The sequence below is a fragment of the Cyclopterus lumpus genome, chromosome 3 (genome assembly GCF_009769545.1).
Source record: "Cyclopterus lumpus isolate fCycLum1 chromosome 3, fCycLum1.pri, whole genome shotgun sequence".
NCBI classification, from domain to species: domain Eukaryota; kingdom Metazoa; phylum Chordata; class Actinopteri; order Perciformes; family Cyclopteridae; genus Cyclopterus; species Cyclopterus lumpus.
The window spans coordinates 27,562,951-27,583,146 of NC_046968.1; positions in this window are offsets into that span (position 1 = coordinate 27,562,951).

Consider the following 20,196-nt stretch of genomic DNA (forward strand, 5'->3'; position numbering starts at 1 on the left):
CAATTTAATATATCTATTAATATATTAATATGCACTTGTTATTTCTTTGATTGTTTACCATATCTTTACTGTACATTTTAATATATTTCTATTTTTAAAAGACGTCTTGTGTCATTGTGTGTTTTTTTAGTTTTTAGTTTATTGTCATGCAGCTTTCACGCAGTGGAAATCATAATAACGTGGAGAGAGGCAGACCTCAGGTTAGACCCGGACCGCTTTGTTTGGCTCATGTTCTGCATCCAGTGTAGCACGAAAGCATGGTGGAACTACCAAGCTAGCTAACTAGCCAGCCGCTAAATTATTACAATCTTGCACGAAAAACGCAACAGAATTTGCAAGCTAGCTGAGTTGCTAGTCGTGTTTAACTTTGTTGTTTGTGTTTGCTCAGTTAGCTTAGCAGAAAACAAGCTAGCTAAGTTGCTGGTCGTGTTTAGCTTTGTTGTTTGTGTTTGTTCAGTTAGCTTAGCAGAAAACAAGCTAGCTAAGTTGCTGGTTGTGTTTAGCTTTGTTGTTTGTGTTTGCTCAGTTAGCTTAGCAGAAAACAAGCTAGCTAAGTTGCCAGTCGTGTGCTACTTAGTTAGCTGAGCAGAAAACAAGTCCAGCTGTGGACCGTTTCTTCATCTCTTTTTTTTTTTAGAGGTTTTGCCGTTTAGCAACATTTCTCTTCATGTCCCTGATATTAAGGCCTTCAGCTGAGGAAGTTAGCAACAAGCTAAGCTAAACTAGAGCAACAGCGCCTCCATAGTACCATTACGTAACCATGACGTTGGCTCTAAAAGTGTTTACACTAAAATTAGCTTGAGTGTTGTATGAGCAACACAAGAGCCTCAAACGTTTAAAGATAATTAACCCATAAGAAAATTCGGGGAGTTGATAAAAAAATAAGAATATTTGCTCGGTCACATATTTGTTGTTGTCAGTTAAACTCAGAATTTCACGTCTGTCTTTATTTAAACTAACAATCATAAACAAGTTTATCCCACAAAAGAAGCACATGTCCTTGTGAAGATAAGATAACACAAGTTAAAATAACAGAATCCTCTATTAATGTGCAAAAGAGAGACTTAGTCAAAAGAAAGTATTATTAAAGTTGAAGTAATATGATTGACAGGTGTTAACAGACTCTTTAAGTGATGTTTTCATAATTTTCTATTGAGACTCGCATCTAAGACACAAGACTTCTTTTCAGTCGACACCTCGTGAGGATCTGATGCCGTTAGTCGCAGACTGTGAAGTGTTGACTATGAAATATTGCCTCGGCCTCTCGAACGGTCACTTGTCGAAGACGAGAAAAAAGTCTCGACTTTACGGCGTAAACCGAGCTGAGCCGAGACCCGCTTCACACCGAGCTCCAGCAGAACTCTCTGGGTTTTATTCCCCCTGCGCGGACTTAAAAGACTGTAAATCAACCGCGCTGATTCATTTAAAAGGCCGTGACGCAGTGAGGTCACGGTGTTCACATGAGCTGCTCTCACAGCGTCGAGTGGGAGGGTCCTGGCATCTGGACGACCCGGACCCCCCCCCCACCCCTCTCCTGAGGCCCAGTCTAAAAGAAGATGGCCCCCCCGTCTGCGGGGAATTAGGATATTACAAGAATTTAGACCTCTGTGTTCGACGCTCTCGAAGCCTCCCTCCCATTTGGTGTTTTCATGGATGGGGGGGGGGGGGCGTGTTGAGGCCCACTACTGTCCGTCGGGATGAAGCAGATAGAGGGAGAGAGAGCTTCAATCTGTTGCAGTGTAAACACAGACCCCCCCCCCCCCCCCCCCCCCCCCCCCCACACACACACACACACACACACTGGAATGTCTCTTCAGTGGGAGCCAGAGTACGAGGTCAGCCGGAGGCCAAGGCAGGTGGTATACATCAGATCCGAGGCTGACATCTCAGCATTAACTTATCCAAACAAGAGGAGAGGCGGTATGTTATCCCTACGAGCGCTGGAGGAGGAGGAGGAGATGGAGGAGGAGGAGGAGGAGATAGAGGAGGAGGAGATAGAGGAGGAAGCAAAGAGAGAAAAGAGGGAGGTGGTGTCCCTAAACCAGTGCAATCATCTTCCCATCTCAGTCCCCATGTGGGGGGGGGGGGGGGGGGGGATCACCAGTTAGCATGCGAGGCTAAACATGACACGAGAGGACCTTGATCCCCCCCCCCCCCCCCCCCCCTCCCTCATGGATCTGATCTTGAGAGTTGAAGCCTTGCAGGAAAAAGTCCTCGATGGTTTTCAGGAGACGTGTTATTGAACTCCGTTCAAGAGAAACAATGTTTGTATGTGTGTTTATTTTAATTGTGTTGTGAGGGGACAGCGCTACGCTACGCTACGCTACGCTACGCTACGGGCGCTCCCGTCTATTTATGTTTTGAAAACACTGTGAAAATCGACTCTCGTCACCCCGTTTCTGGCCTTGTTTTTTTGTCACGTCGTATTTATACGTTAAACACGATTAAAATGAAAGTTATTATTTAATTCCATGTTTGTTTTAAAAAAGAAAAATCCTCGGTATTAGTAGAATACACTGACAGTTGTATTTTTTGGGAGGTGATTTGTTTAAATCTTTACGACCGGACACAAACTGGGTGTTTGTGGTCAGAATCCTTTCACTTTAAATCTAATCAAGGTGGCTCATTGGGTCGGTCCTCTCGTGTCATGTTTAGCCTCACATGCTAACTGGTGTTCCCCCCGCATGAAGAAGTAATGCCTTTTAACGTGTGAATAAGTACAGTATGTACATGAATATCACAAGTTATTATATATTTTGCATTTAAACTGTTGATCTAAAAGGAACTGGCTGTTCTCATAACATAGATATCCCACAAAATCAATTTGAATGATTGTAGAGAGAATGCAGCTTTAACACATGAAGCATAGACTTCTATACAACCAGAGGAGTCGCCCCCTGGTGGTCAGGAGAGAGAATGCAGCTTTAACACATGAAGCATAGACTTCTATACAACCAGAGGAGTCGCCCCCTGGTGGTCAGGAGAGAGAATGCAGCTTTAACACATGAAGCATAGACTTCTATACAACCAGAGGAGTCGCCCCCTGGTGGTCAGTAGAGAGAATGCAGCTTTAACACATGAAGCATAGACTTCTATACAACCAGAGGAGTCGCCCCCTGGTGGTCAGTAGAGAGAATGCAGCTTTAACACAAGTATAGCCTTCTATACAACCGGAGGAGTCGCCCCCTGGTGGTCAGGAGAGAGAATGCAGCTTTAACACATGAAGCATAGACTTCTATACAACCAGAGGAGTCGCCCCCTGGTGGTCAGGAGAGAGAATGCAGCTTTAACACATGAAGCATAGACTTCTATACAACCATAGGAGTCGCCCTCTTAACTTGTGTTAAATTGTAATAGTGTTATATGTTTGTATATGAACTAAAAGCAGTGTGGCCTTCAAAGTCATTTAGCTACTGAACATTAATTAATAAGATCTAATACACATTTTGGATGACGTTAATCAAGTGTGTGAGCGTCCACTATTATGCAGGTCAAACATGAATGTTGATATTATTAAAAGCAACCCAGTTTTTCTATTTATGAACACTAAGCTGCACCTCCCTAAAAAAAAATAAAAACTAAGAAAAATGAAAATAAAGAAGATTTCCTCCACACCTGCAGTCAGAAGTGTCCTGAGTCGACGTTTCTTCTTCTTACCATCGAGCTCCCATGTAAAGAGGCCCGCTCACCCGGTGTTTGAAATCCTGACCTCTCTGCAAATTAGGAATTAAATAATCCTCTCACCCGTGACGGTCATTTCATGAGCAGCCTTGAGATTACAGACTCGCCACCAGATCAAGACGGTTCTCCATAAATGGAGCCGAGGTCGCCGTACACAGTAATTACCAGCCGAGAGGCCGTCGCGGCCTTGTATGGAGACGTAAATGAAGTTATTGTTGCTGCTGGAAAACATAATAGCACGGTCGGATTTTCAGGGGGGCTAAATATTTACGTGGTCTTGAAATAATACCAAAGGGAACTTCTGTTTCAAATCTCCCAGGCTTTTTAAAATCTCTTTAATTTGACAAAATAACAATAAAAACACGAGATCGAGCTGATATTCGTGTGTATTTAAAAAAAAGAAAAAGAAGACGTAATTGAGAGTAATAACTCTCAAACAAACACCAGCCGTTTGTTATGGTTGTCGGCGGTTATTTATTTTAAACTGTCCGGCTTGTTGTTCTTTCACCACAGTGGAAATGTTCTTGCAGATGTGCCGGTCTGTTTTCTGCTGGGAACAATGGCCACCAGTCCCTGCTGATACCTAATAAGGTGGTGGGGCGACGTGGATCGAGTCGTAAAATCCGACGGGCGTCTTAATCCTTGTCTGGGGGCCATTTGCAAAAATCTACAACACAGATCGGAAATAAACAAACAAGTTTAACAGGCGGCAACCTCCTGTTCTTAAAGCTGCATTCTCTCTCCTGACCACCAGGGGGTGACTCCTCTGGTTGTATAGAAGTCTATGCTTCATGTGTTAAAGCTGCATTCTCTCTACTGACCACCAGGGGGCGACTCCTCTGGTTGTATAGAAGTCTATGCTTCATGTGTTAAAGCTGCATTCTCTCTCCTGACCACCAGGGAGTGACTCCTCTGGTTGTATAGAAGTCTATGCTTCATGTGTTAAAGCTGCATTCTCTCTCCTGACCACCAGGGTGCGACTCCTCTGGTTGTATAGAAGTCTATGCTTCATGAGTTAAAGCTGCATTCTCTCTCCTGACCACCAGGGGGCGATTCCTCTGGTTGTATAGAAGTCTATGCTTCATGTGTTAAAGCTGCATTCTCTCTCCTGACCACCAGGGGGCGACTCTTCTGGTTGTATAGAAGTCTATGCTTCATGTATTAAAGCTGCATTCTCTCTACTGACCACCAGGGGGCGACTCCTCTGGTTGTATAGAAGTCTATGCTTCATGTGTTAAAGCTGCATTCTCTCTCCTGACCACCAGGGGGCAACACTGGTTGTATAGAAGTCTATGCTTCATGTGTGTTAAAGCTGCATTCTCTCTCCTGACCACCAGGGGGCGACTCCTCTGGTTGTATAGAAGTCTATGCGTCATGTGTTAAAGCTGCATTCTCTCTACTGACCACCAGGGGGCGACTCCTCTGGTTGTATAGAAGTATATGCTTCATGTGTTAAAAGCTGCATTCTCTAAATTATGGTCCATTTTGAGTCAAACATAAATCGATGACGTCATGACGACGACGTCCACTTCCTATACAGTCTGTAGCTCTCTTTTCCTGGTTATGATCAATGTACAGCATGTGTTGCCTCCATACGGCTCTCAACATGGCGACGGCTGAGCTAGCAGCATAACGGTGCTAACAGCGCTAACTGCGGCGAAAGTGCTAATAGAGCTAACAGCATTTACGCTGAAGGGGAACTGGAGGATAGACGTATAGACGCCGTCGGTCGGGACGCCGTTTGAGTGCAGTGCAGAGCGGCGGTGGCGAGCTAACCCCGCTAACGTGCACTAGCATGCTCTAAAAGGCTACCGAGAAGCTCTGATTACAACGCACACTTGTTTTGAGTGACTCCTTTATATCTTCACATAGATAATAGTCTTTTAGATCAGTCATTCCCAAAGGCTGGCTATATACTTGTATATCACCTTTCATTACATTGCATGTAATATGAAAGGCCAACGTACATTGTTTGTTTCACTCCACCTAAATGTATTTATTTTGTCTAATTTATACAATATTTTTTTAATAATATAAGGTGTCGTGGAAGTAAACAAATAGTCTGAAAAATGTATTTATTTACGCACAAATGTGCTATTTATAATCTTAAAAAAGGCCTGTTGGGAATTGGATGATCAGTGTTTGTATATTTTAAAAAGTGGGACCCTCCCCCCCCAAAAATAAAGATTGGAAACACTTAAATAGAGATTCTTTAAGTTAAATGTTGTCCAGAAATAGTCCTTCGGATACCTGCGTTAACAAAGTGGCCCACGTCTCTTCGTTAATAGAGCGAAGTCAAGATATTTTCAGCAGGTGTTTGTCGTCTCTCTTAAGATATCTTTCTTCTCCCCCGTGACCTCAGTCACCTTGACCTGCGCCGACTGCAGCTGGCCACACCGAGTCCCCCCCGTCAATGGGCCTTTTGTTTCCCTCCATCGACTCCTCTGAAACAAAAAAAACCTCTCTTTTTATTTATTAAATATGTTATACTTTGATCCTGCCTGACATGTGCTCTCAGACGCATTACGTCACGTGTGTTCTTTCCGAATCGTAGAAAAACAAACGTCCCCTCGCTTCGTCCTCCTAAATTAATCCCAACATGTTTTGGTTTTAAATATGCAGCAGTGCGCACCGCGTCTGCTCTCCAGCCGCTACGGGATGCAGAGAAAAGTTTCAGGTTGTGGGGGGAAAAAAAGAAAAAGAAAAAGTTTTTGGGGGCCATTGTCTCAACTGGAACATCTTCCATCCCCCCCCCCCCCCCCCCCCTCCCCCTTTTTAGATAAAAATCCCCCAAGAAAACTCCGCCTGTTACATTTTTGATAAGAGATGAGCACCAGAACGCAGCGGGCGGCGTCTAAATTATGCAACCGCTCGGCGGCGTCTTCGGGGAGAAAGTGGAGTTGGGTCTGAGTTGTCTGAGGGAACAAGCCGTGACAGGCCTGCTCGTGGAGGGGTGGTGCCCATGCATTATGAATGGCGCTAAGTACGCCTCAGCCGGAGGAGCTGAGTGGAGGCGATGGAGGGCGACGGGACGGTGCCAACCCCACTTTACACCCCCCCCCCCCTCTCAAAAATAAATAAAATAAAACTCTCTCCTTCGGTCCCCCCGTTACTGCGTCCTGCCGCGACCCCGAAGTACAGAACTTTCCCCAAAAATAAAGATGAATGCATCTGTCGGACCGACGGTCAGGGATTCAGACTTTCACTTAGTCCGTTTTTAGTTTTTGACGCTTGAAACTTTCATCATATTTTCCGCTCGCCGACTCCTCGAAGAACGTCTTGATGTCGAGATGAAGTGAGGAAACTTCTGTAGGAAGTTTCGCTTTTAACGTTTCTTGACGTCATAAAACAGGATTTAAAACACCCCCTTATTAAAAATCTAATGCATATCTAAATACTGGTTTGTGGAAAGTTGTTGTCTTATCTTATCTTAGCTTACTTTAGCTTAGCTTAGCATAGCTTATCTTAGCTTATTTTCTTTTATCTTGGCTCAGTCTCTTTTATGGAGTCTTATCTGATCTTGTCTTCTCTGGTGCTTTATTTTATTTGGAGTTTGCATTTTATAAATAGTTTTACAGTAAAATGATAATAATAAAGCTCTAATTGGACAAACACAGTGAATTGAGTACAGTTGCAGGTTGAAGATACATTTCGTAATCATCTTCTCACTCCGTAAGACCTTCGTATGAATGCATGTATCTACATATCTACGTATATCTGTATATACATTCACCTCGAGCATATAAACTGAAATGAGACACAGTGTGTGTCGCTTCCTCTCTTAATATTTAGATTTATTAGATTAATGATGAGTGCTTGACTAATCCTGTTATTACAGGATGTGAACCTTTAAAAGAAAGATAATTCAACACAGAGGAAGGAGTCACCTTGTGACCTTTCTTTTCCCCCAAAGTGTCCTTAACAGACAAAGACGACGACTCCACTGAAAGTATTATTCAAACACTTGTTGTGACTTTCGGCATTATGCATTTTATTGAAGTTTCTTTAATTTACTGGGAATTTGTGTTGTATTTTTAAACATAAAAACATTATTTTCTGAAGTTTGAAACGGTCCTTCTTGGTCTTAAAGGTACAGTGTGCAGCATTTACGGGGATCTATTGGCAGAAACGTTGTATAATATTAATACGTATGTTTTCTTCAGTAATAATAAGTATTGTTGACTTTTCTTTACCTTAGAATGAGCCGGTTATATCTACATACACAGCGGTGGCTCTTCACCGAGCCGCCGTGTTTCTACGGTAGCCTAGAATGGACAAAACAAACACTCCAGATGGGGACATTCACGCTTCCGTTGGTTGCAACCTGCAACCTCACCGCTAGATGGCGCCACATACCACACGCCGCACCTTCGACTAAAACCGGACTTTTTGTCGACCAATCTTTGATTTCTAAAACTAGACAGAAAATGTTCTCGTCTTCTTTGACTTGGACGTCCGATTGGCTAAAAGCTGTCGCGTGCAAGAGGATAATGTAAATATTCATTACGACATACCGACTAGATGTGTCAGTATTACCCAAATGCACGAAAGATATCACAGAAGAAGAAAAGCTTCTAAAAACAGAACATTTCATCACAGATAAATATATTTTGTATTTATTTTGGTGCCAAACACTTTGAAAGGGGGATTCCAGATTTTATATTTTCCCACAATACTTTGTATTTATAATATTATTTTTTTTCCAAATGGCTACCACCCACGTCCACTTCCTGTGCGAAACATCCCATGATCCTCCGGCTCTCCTCATGCAGGGAAATCCCTCCGGAGTCCTCAGCCGAGTTCAGGTTTAATATTTGATGAAATTAGTTCTGCTCGCTGCTCTCTTTACTTCTGCTGAATGCCTCCCGGCACTAAATTGCAACCTGAATTTTCCCTTTTTAGTTCACGGTTTGTGCGTTTTCACTTGTAATGATTGACAATTTAAAGAAAAGAAAAAATCCACCTTTAGACAATATAGTTTTTTGTTTTTTTTTAGCAGCAGCAGCCTCATTGTTGTGTGAATTGTTTGCAAATATTGTGAAACGTATTTATCAATGTACAACTTTTCTTCAACCTGTGAAAACAATGCAAATCTGAAGTCTTAAAGGGACAGTGCAGATATATCTGGCTGAAAAGAGGACAAGAGAACAATCGAGTGAGATTGCGCAATATTTTTTAAACGGCGACACAGCACGAGAAATTAGTTTAAATGTTTTTATGAAGTGGCTTTCCTCCACTTAAGGAAATTCTTAGTTGATTTAATCAATACTTAAAAATATTGTGTTTAAATTTGTGTTGGTAATAATGTTGGTGTTCTCGAGAAATACGAGTCGATTAAGACAAAAACAAGAGATTAGGGAGCAATTAAGTGTCTTAAATGCCTCACAGATTGAAGATGTGCCTAAAAATATCGTACAGTTCATATAAAGATGATTTAAAGTAACCAAAAACCACATGAAAGTAGTTTTTTAAACCAACAAAAGAGACTGTTCTTTGCCAGTGAGATCACTGAACTGTGGTGCTCTACAACATTAGATGTTTTAATATACTTTATATGCATATCACTGTTGGATTGACCCTGTTGATATTGTGTGTTTGTCAGGCTCAGAATAAAGTTTTATTGTATTAAAAAAAAGTGCAATAACTTAATAATTGTGTGATATGAAAAGAGAAAAAAACAAAAATCAGACTTCCTAAAATAGCTCCACTTAACTGCAGGAAGGTATAGAAAGATGTCCGAGCTTGAACAGCCGCGGCTTGTTTACCCAACTCATCTGTTCCTCACCGCGTGATGAATTACAAACGTCGCCCTCCGATCTCAGGTTTCAGGATGAGCAAGTGGCGCAGAAAGCCCGATGTTTACGTGGAACGATTGATTTAGTGTCCCTGAGGGGGACCGAGCTACGCTGCTGCTGCTATCAACCGCCTTGTTATTGTCCAGGAGATGAGAGCCATGCCTCGGCTCTGCGGAGCCATGCCTCGGCTCTGCGGAGCAGGAACAATGTGAGTTAACGTGTGTTTGGATCTGCAGTCCGGTGATTGATGCTCTGAGATTTACCCTCCAACACCTACGGAGGTCCCACTGCACTGAAGGCTGCAGGAGGCTGGGACCACGAGGCCAGACTCAAAGATATATCAAATCAATATAATGTACGTGCACGTGAAGTATGCTCAAGTAGACACATGCATTTCAATAATCTATCTATCTATTTATCAATCCATCAATATATATGCATCAATCCTTCAATCCACCTATCCACCAATCTATCATCTATCTATCTATCCATCTATCTCTATCCATATATCTCTATCCATCTATCTATCTATTTATATATCTATCTATCTATCTATCTATCTATCATCTATCTCTATCCATCTATCTATCTATTTATATATCCATCTATCCATCCATCCATCTATCCATCTATCTATCCATCTATCCATCTATCCATCTATCTATCTATCCATATATCTGTCTATATATCTATCTACCTATCTATCTATCTATTCATCTATCCATCCATCCATCCACCTATCCATCTATCTATCTATCTATCTATCTATCTATCTATCTATTCATCTATCCATCCATCCATCCACCTATCCATCTATCTATCTATCTATCTATTCATCTATCCATCCATCCATCCACCTATCCATCTATCTATCTATATATCTGTCTATATATCTATCTATATATCCATCTATCTATCTATCTATCCATCTATCTCTATCCATCTATCTATCTATTTATATATCCATCTATCCATCCATCCATCCACCTATCCATCTATCTATCCATATATCTGTCTATATATCTATCTATATATCCATCTATCTATCCATCTATCTCTATCCATCTATCTATCTATTTATATATCCATCTATCCATCCACCTATCCATCTATCTATCTATCTATCTATTCATCTATCCATCCATCCATCCACCTATCCATCTATCTATCCATATATCTGTCTATATATCTATCTATATATCCATCTATCTATCCATCTATCTCTATCCATCTATCTATCTATTTATATATCCATCTATCCATCCATCTATCCATCTACCTATCTATCCATCTATCTCTATCCATCTATCCATCCATCTATCATCTATCTCTATCCATCTATCTATCCATCTATCCACCTATCTATCTATCCATATATCTGTCTATATATCTATCTACCTATCTATCTATCTATTCATCTATCCATCCATCCATCCACCTATCCATCTATCTATCTATCTATCTATTCATCTATCCATCCATCCATCCACCTATCCATCTATCCATATATTCATCTATTTTTCTATCTATCTATTCATCTATATATCTATATATCTATGTCTGTCTATCTATCCATCCATCCATCTATATGGATATATATATAAGTTATAAGTATAGATATATATATATATATATATATATATATATATATATATATATACCTATCTATCCATCTATATATCATGGTTTAATGCACTTATTGTAAGTTGCTTTGGATAAAAGCGTCAGCTAAATGACATGTAATGTAATATACCTATCTATCTATCTATCTATCTATCTATCTATCTATCTATCTATCTATCTATCTATCTATCCATCTATCCATTTATCCATTTATCCATCCATCTCAGATCTCAGATACTCTGTCTCAGAATTGGCCTTAAAAGAATACGACTCATTTAAAAAAAGAAAGATGGCATTTTCCACTATAAAATGTTTGGTAAGAAATATCAATAAAATGGATATGGAGCTTCAAGTCAATAAACTGACGCGCCAAAAGGCAAAATGTGCATTTGATTCTCCCCATTTGTTCTCCAGCGAACATTTGAAACGAGCATAATGTTACGAGCCATGTAGCAGCCACTGCAGCGAGCCGGGTCTGTCTCGCATTTTATACAAACCATCACATCGCAGGTTAAAGTTCCACCGTGGAACCCTGAAACCTTTTAGCATCCTCTGGCTGTCTCCCGCTCTCAACGGGCTCTGGTGGGAGACGGCAGCTCTGAAAGCCTCCGAGTCGGCATAAAAGAACAAGAGGAAGAACGATGTTTGAGTGACATTTGCATTTTTCTTCCAAACAATCGGGGGAATCACAACTTTAGGGAGTTTGCCAGGATTTCAGGGCTCAATTTCCGTCAAATTTTGTATTCAAAGTTTTGTTTGTTTGGCTCTAAACCCTCGCATCGGAACACATCGTCTTCTTCGTCATTTGCCTCAAGGCGAGGATCTCAAACACAATGTTTATGTTGATAAAACAAACACAAATACACACACCGCCAATCTAATGAGTAGAAGTTACCACATGGTTGTAAAGAAAAAACAAAATCCTCAAGAGCATTAATATGCAGCTGCAATAATTATTGTCGTTGCCGAGTCCAAATCATACGAAATTTGATTAGATTTATTAACCATGTGAGCTGTTCACTGTGCTCCGCTAGACGTCTTCTGTGTTTATGATGGGGTGGGGGGGTAGTTTACATTCCAGAGACGCCGCCACAAAAACCAGATCATGACCGCGCGTCCCCGCTGAGCTCAAAGTGTCCAAACATCGTTTTTAAAAATCTGCTGGAGGAGATTGTCCGCCCTGTTTGGGCGTCACAGGCTGGCTGGCCGGGTCTGATTGTTATCAGGAGGCCTTCCTGTCTTTGAAATCCTGAAGCGAGAATGGCTTCAATGTCCACCACAATCCTCACAGTGGGTTTACGTCATAGAAATAGAGAAGAAGTAGAAGGGACATTGCATCTTTTTTTTTTCTGCATTTGACTGGTACAAAAAGAAAACAGCTAGTTAGCGAGCTAGCTTGTCCTTCTCCGGAGCAGACTTTAGCAGAGTTAGCAGAGTTAGCGTCAGCTCATTTTCTTCAAAACCAGTGTAGCATCAAAGCATGGTGGAATTAACTGGTTAGCTAAATAGCCAGCTGTCCACTGGTTTGCTAGCTAACGTGCTAATTCCACCACGCTTGAATGCTACACTGGTTTGCTACACAGCGGTCACTCCTCTGTTAGCCGTGTGCTTTGTTATATACGCTGTGACGAGAGCGTGTTGCGTGAAGCATTGAGTTGTTAAACTTTACTCATTTACTCTAAAATTAGACTAAAAACGTCCTCACACAGATTAGCCTCCCGTTACAGCCTCTCTGTGGGTACTAGCTGATATACGACCGTGGGGGTGGTTCGTTTAAGTTTCTGCTCATTTCTGAAGAATATCTTGCTGAACAAGACATGTAAACCTGCTTGTTTTCTGCAAAAATCATGGGGTAAAATACAATAAAAAAATATTTTTTCTCTGTAGTAGTCTGATAGAGCACCAAAACACCAAACCTGGACACATCTTCAAAAACCTTTCTGATTGATTAAACAAACAAGATGTTAATGAGCGTCCAATGTTTTTTTTTCTAGCAAGACTCCTTCTGCTTTATGCTAAGCTAGGCTAACTAAATCCTGTGACGTTATTTTGTAAACAAACAAAAGTTGTGTTTACATGTCGTGTTACCCTTTATCTTTGAGCTCTGACAAACGTGTTTCGTTCCTCATTTGCAAAAGCCGATTGTTAAAAAAAGAAAACGTGAGTAAAAACCTGTGTGCAAACTTCTTTAATCTTATTATCTGAAGGTGTAAAATCTGATGATATCATGCCGTGTCTACCGTCCTCCTCCTTCCCCCCCCTCTGTTTAATGTTCCTCTTTTCCATCCTCGCTTGCGTCATTATCTCGTTTCTCTGCTTTCGGCCCTTTTCCAGCCCACTTCCCGTCCCCCTGAGAAGCTGCCAGCAGACTTCCAGATCCCACTCTGCGAGCTGGGAATCTGCTGCCCTTTTGGTTTAAATAGCATAACCCTCCATGTCCCATATTCCATAAACAAACAGGAAGTGAAGACCTTATTGCTGAGGGAGGATGTTGTGAAAGTGTTTATTTTTTAGACTGTTTTCACAGTTACTTCGTGTCTTGTATGGACACCACGTCTGAAATATGTAGAAATCAGCTGGTTTGTTGTGGTCATTTAGTTCTTTAAACGTCTTTATTATTTAAAAACCATTCCATAGGAATGTGATTCCAAAATGTTGTGTTTTTTTTTCATGTTTCTTTTTCCCATGTTGAGGGAAATCTCAGTGGAGTTTCTTGTTTAGCTGCTATTTTCATGAGAAAACGACTATTTAAATGGTCCCAGTGGGTCGTTTCCTCATCATTTCCTCTTGTTAGGGGCGGCTCGGAGTGGGAGTGTAATAGGAAACTCTTTGATATTGCGTTAAGGACGAGATCATCTGTCGTTTCTCCAGAATCCCCCCTCCCCACCACAAAAAAAAAATAATGTCCGTGAGAAAAAACAGAGATTGACAGACTGACAGAAAACAAAAAAAAAATAAAAAAATGAGCAGCAAACAACGTGTTTCACACAAATCTCACAGTAGTATATCTGGCAAAAATCCCTCGGAAACATTTTTGAGCTCGCAGTTGTGTTTTCTGCTTCGTATGAAACAATAAACACAGTTGCCGCTGGCACCGACTCTGTTGTCACTGCGGAAAACACAACAGCGCTGAGATCCGGGAGAGGTGGAGGCAATGAACTGGGGTTACCGCGCTCCACCAACGCGAGGAAGCCCGACGACAGGGCCCCCCCCCCCCCCCCCACACACACACTTTTTTTTGTTGTTGTTTGTTTTCCGTACGAACGAGTAACACAAACAAAGCCTCGGTGTCGGTGAGAAAGCGTCGTCCAGAACGCCTCTTCGGGAAAGCTGTGAACTGGGGTTTCTTCCCTCTTAGGCCTGACAGATGTGGTCAGGGCTTCACATCTGGATCTGGAGGTGTTGGAAAAATGAAAATGGTTTGTTGCAGCTGCCGTTCAGAAGTTGTTTTTTTCCTTTCAGCCGATTAAGGATTGTGATCGTCGTGGTTCCTTTGGGTATCTGAAGCTAAACGCTTTGTGTCCGCGAAGGTTCTTGTGACGGTTTAAATTCCTACGTTTTCCTCTTCGACTGTAAGAGTTTTTTTCATTTTTTTAGTCAAAGCAGGAAATGCTGATGTGTAATTAGTGACGTTGACAAAGTGCCCCAGTAAGCCAAACCTAAATGGAAGCAGCTGTCATTAAAGTCGAGATTAAATGAAGAATGGCCTTTTTTAACCCCTTTTGGATCACATCCCCCGGGTCATACTGTCCATTTAACAATATACTGTATGCAAAAAGTAAGCTAGTGCCAAACAGTTTCAACCAATAATATCATCCATCAATTAATCTGCACTTTTTTAATCAACATGGAGGTTTGTGGAGCCAACAGTCCTCTGTGGCTCTGTATCGCGCAACATTTTAAGCCCGCCCGCCTTTCGTCGGTCCAATAAAATGCAAAGTTTCACCGCTACGATTGACAGTTTTCATTTGTGAATGCGTTTCATTTCAGCAGATAAAGACGCTGTAACTTCGCTGTAAATTTTGATTTACAGTCTCTCTACTGACCACCAGGGGGGCGACTCCTCTGGTTGTATAGAAGTCTATGCTTCATGTGTTAAAGCTGCATTCTCTCTCCTGAACACCAGGGGGCGACTCCTCTAGTTGTATAGAAGTCTATGCTTCATGTGTTAAAGCTGCATTCGCTCTCCTGACCACCAGGGGGCGACTCCTCTGGTTGTATAGAAGTCTATGCTTCATGTGTTAAAGCTGCATTCTCTCTACTGACCACCAGGGGGCGACTCCTCTGGTTGTATAGAAGTCTATGCTTCATGTGTTAAAGCTGCATTCTCTCTACTGACCACCAGGGGGCGACTCCTCTGGTTGTATAGAAGTCTATGCTTCATGTGTTGAAGCTGCATTCTCTCTACTGACCACCAAGGGGCGACTCCTCTGGTTGTATAGAAGTCTATATAAATCACTCTACTTCTCTTGATTTATTCCCTCAGTAAACATGAGTTTCAAGTTTCAAGTCTTCTTCAATACAGCATGATGTTCATTTAGTAAATTATGGTCCATTTAGATTTAAATAGACCATAAAGCAGGGTTTGCTTTAGGGCGGGGCTACAAGGTGATTGACAGGTCGCTACCAGATTGTCACTTCTGTTCCCTGGTTGCGTAAAAAGCCAAACTGGAGGCTTTCAAACCGTCGGGGGTCGTCACGGCGACGACGTCCACTTCATACAGTCTGAATAGAACCGACTCCATTTTGGCGCCGGCCTCAAGTGGCCGTTTGAGGAGCTGCAGTTTTTTTCGGCACTTCCGTGTTGGCTTCCCGAAACCCAACCTCTCGTCCACCAAAACAACAAGCGGCGGGGTATGTTTGAGGCGGCGGGTAAAGGGTCGATGGATGTCTAAGTAGACGTGGAGGCTCGGCCGCCCTCCTTCTGTCCTTGCCGGCTCTCACAGCATGTGTGACAACGTCTGACAAGTGTTGGGAGAAAAAAAAGAAGGGCAACAGATTTAAAACAACGTGGCAACCAAATGGATAACGGGGCGCCGTCGCTCGCTAACGGAGGGCCCTTTCCTGATATCATTGGTTCGGACTCTCCCTCCCAATGAAATCCTTCAGAGTGCTTCATGCACGTTTGTTATCAGCTCTGATGTGTTGGTGGACAGGCGCTATCTATTGGACAAAGTATTCACGAAACGTCACCGATGCACCCCCCCTTACCCCCACCTCACCCAGTGTGTGGGCGGAAGGGCTTCAAAGTTTTTCCTAGGACCTCCAAATGGATGTTTGGCTGCACCACAGAGGACAACGCGGAACACAAGCTAAGTGCTCGAGCGGCGGGTGACGCTAACGCAGGAGGACGGGCTCAGCGTGGCGTGAAGCAGAAGAGTGCTGTGCGAGGTGACTTATGGGACAATGGGGCCGCTTTGCACAAATAAAACATGAGGGCTGATCCAGAGCCTCGGAGCCGCTCGCTCTCGGTTTCTGTCAGGTGTTTGTGGGTAGAAGGAGAAGAAGAAAAGGGGGTGTGGGAGGGGGATCTGATTTAATGCTCCTGAACTGTTTGGATTATCTGATGGACACAATGGAGGGTAATTCAGTGGAACGTATTGCTAAGTCTTTAACATCCAGTTATTTCTTCATAAGCAGCTTTAATGTTGTTAAAAATCAGCCTAACAGTATTGTATATATATATAAATATATATAATATATATACACAATATATACATATTCCGATTAAGCTTCTGATTGAAGATACATTATTTGTAGTAGAATAATCAAGACTCCTTTGCATCCATTTATCAAAACGTGCATTTTTTAATCTAATGGTAATAAACAGCAGACTCACCATACAGACGATTATATATATATATATATAATTTATAAAAGCATGTAAAAGTTAAACAGCTGTGAATGCATGGGTTAAAACATGAATGGGACGCTGCTCCTGCAGAATAATTGGTATTAATCTGGTATTTTAGAAAGGAGTCATATTAAATGTAGTGGTTTCTGTCACAAGATGAATCTAAAAGGGTTCATGAGCTAATTACCAGGGAAAAGAATAAAGACTATATTGTTGTTGTTTAGTTTTTCAGTTTTCTCTCTTCTCTCTCAAGCCTTCCTAAGAGTAAAAAGCATCAGATTGTGGACGAACTCGACTGGCGACGGACGATATTTTCTTTCTATTAAGAGTCACAAGTCACGCACGCTGGGAGCTGACGACAAAGACAAACCAGTTTGGAAACACAGCAGGTTGCGAAATAGTAATGAAATGCAACAAATTAATTTCCTAGCAGCGTGGCTAAGCAGCGTCGGAGCGTCGCTAAGTAGCAGCGTAAGCAGCAGCGTAAGCAGCAGCGTAAGAAGCAGCGTAAGAAGCAGCGTAAGAAGCAGCGTAAGAAGCAGCGTAAGTAGCAGCGTAAGCAGCAGCGTAAGCAGCAGCGTAAGAAGCAGCGTAAGAAGCAGCGTCGGAGCATTGCTAAGCAGCGTAAACAGCAGCTTAAACAGCAGCGTAAGCAGCGTCGCTAAGCAGGGTAAGCAGCGTCGCTAAGCAGGCTAAGCAGCGTCGCTAAGCAGGCTAAGCAGCGTCGCTAAGCAGGCTAAGCAGCGTCGCTAAGCAGCGTCGCTAAGCAGCGTCGCTAAGCAGCGTCGCTAAGCAGCGTCGCTAAGCAGCGTCGCTTAGCAGCGTCGCTGCTTAGCGACGCTGCTAAGCGACGCTAAGCAGCGTCGCTAAGCAGCGTCGCTTAGCAGTGTCGCTAAGCAGCGTCGCTAAGTGCCTATTTTCAATACAATAATTTGACCATGGCAACAAAGGGCTTCAAATTACTTAATAAAAATGGATTTAATAAAAAGGGATGAAACACGATACAACAATGATATCGACATATTTCAATCTGCAATATGCTTTTGTTTCGAGGTTTAAAAAAAACAACAACAAAAACACTTCAACCTGATAATTAAAACAATGAACTGTGTTTCACCGTTATGAATTACAAGATATCCACGTATTTGTGTGTGTAAAAGCAAATAAAGTGGCACTAAGATTGATATATTTGAATGCTTTATGATCACTTGGCCTCCTCTTGGTGAGGAGACTGAGACGTTTTAGTTTAACCGGCAACATAAAACAAATTAAATAACATCAATGAAATAAGAAAACATGATGCATCTCGTTCCTGCTGTGAATTTAAACCGTTCCTCCTGAACGCATTAATGAAACACTCAGCAGCGCTGTCAATATTTCATGGGCGGCGAATGTAAAGACAAACAGAGCGTAGCGTGAGTCGCTCCTCAGCGTCATGAAGCACAAAGGGTATTTTATTCATATGTGAAATGTGGAGAAGTGCCTGCGTTTATGTTTTGACTTTTAAAGGGGAAATGCACACACAACTTGAACATATGAATGGACACACAACTACACACAATGGACACACGCTCACGTGAAACCTGGAGTTCAAACGACAACACCCATTGTGGTTAAAATCTATAGATTTTCTCTTATTAAATCATTTACAATTGAGGATGTTTTTTTCCAATGATTTTGCAACTAATGATTATTTTTTATTTTTGTATTAATCTGTTTACCCATTGAATTGATTTCAATCGGTGAGTCTTTGGAGTTGTTTTCTTGGTAAAAATGTCTCGTTTTTGTCCGACAAACAGTCCGAATCTTAAAGATATTCAGTTTACGATGATGTGAAACGGACATAAGCAGTAATCAATGATCATTTATTTGCACACGATCAATGCTTTGTCTTAATACGAGGTATTAATTCACTGGATGACCCAGTTACTCACAGTTTACCGTCTCATCTGCCACTGAAACATCTCTGTTTGTTCCTCTCATCCACTGACTTTCTCTCTCTCTCACATATATATTTATATATAAATATAAAAATATATATATGTATGTTTATATATTTACCACCTGGTTCAGTGAGTTGTTACAGAAACACTGAAAACACACCAGAGCTCCTCTATTTTTAGACCAGAGCTCTGAAGAAGTACAGTGAGAATACGACCCCTCCTCCTCCTCCTCCTCTTCTTCCTCCTCCTCCTCCTCCTCCAGGTCTGATTGTGTTCCTATACAAAGTCAGGAAACTGTGTGGCCTTTGAGGGCTGTCGTGTTGTGAGGAAACGCACTGCATGCTGGGAGCACGTCCAGGGCTGAGCCAACACGGTCATTTCTCCGCCCTACGCCCCTCTTACATCAGCCTGGTATCATTAAAACACACAGGGCATGATTACTTATTATTATTATTATGTGTATTATTATCATTATTTGTATTACTATTTATTATTATTTGTATTACTATTTATTATTATTTGTATTACTATCATTATTATTATTTATTATTATGTGTATTATTATCATTATTATTTATTATTATTTGTTAAATGTATTGATTTAGTTTTGTAATGGCAGATAAAGATGGTTTATCATGTTATTCATTTATCACAGTCACGTCCCATAAATGTGTGTGTGTGTGTGTGTGTGAGAGAGAGAGAGAAAGATAGGAAATACAGTATTTCCTTAAATCAGAACAGGCAGCCGATGATGATGATGATGGTGAAGCTCTTCTATAAACAAATTAAAAATAGTTGCTGTACAATATTATATTTCACATACAAACAAAATACACAATATGTATTTCACTCTGATAAAAGTAAATAAGTAATATATATATATATATATATATATAGCAAAATAAATAGGAATTAAATTAAATCATCAATTGTAACCTGTGTTTAAAGCACATTCACCTGTAATAAAATGTGCTTAAATTTCCCAACATTTCCCTTTAAATTGCCCTTGTTTTGGTTATTAAATATGTTTCCACAGTGCGCTGCAACCAACTGATATTTTATTGTCATTGTTGTTTTCTTGATTAATCAAATTTGAATATTGTGAAACATTTCAATCCGCGTCAAAGATATAAAATGTCACAGAGGAGCAAAGAAAACCAGAAAATATTCATATTTAAGAAGCTGGAATCGGATAATTCAGACTATTTTAATTTTTTTACTGAAAAAGGAATAATAAATACGCCAAGCAATTTATCGACTTTCAAAAAATTTGCCAATAAACTAATTGATTATACAGGGA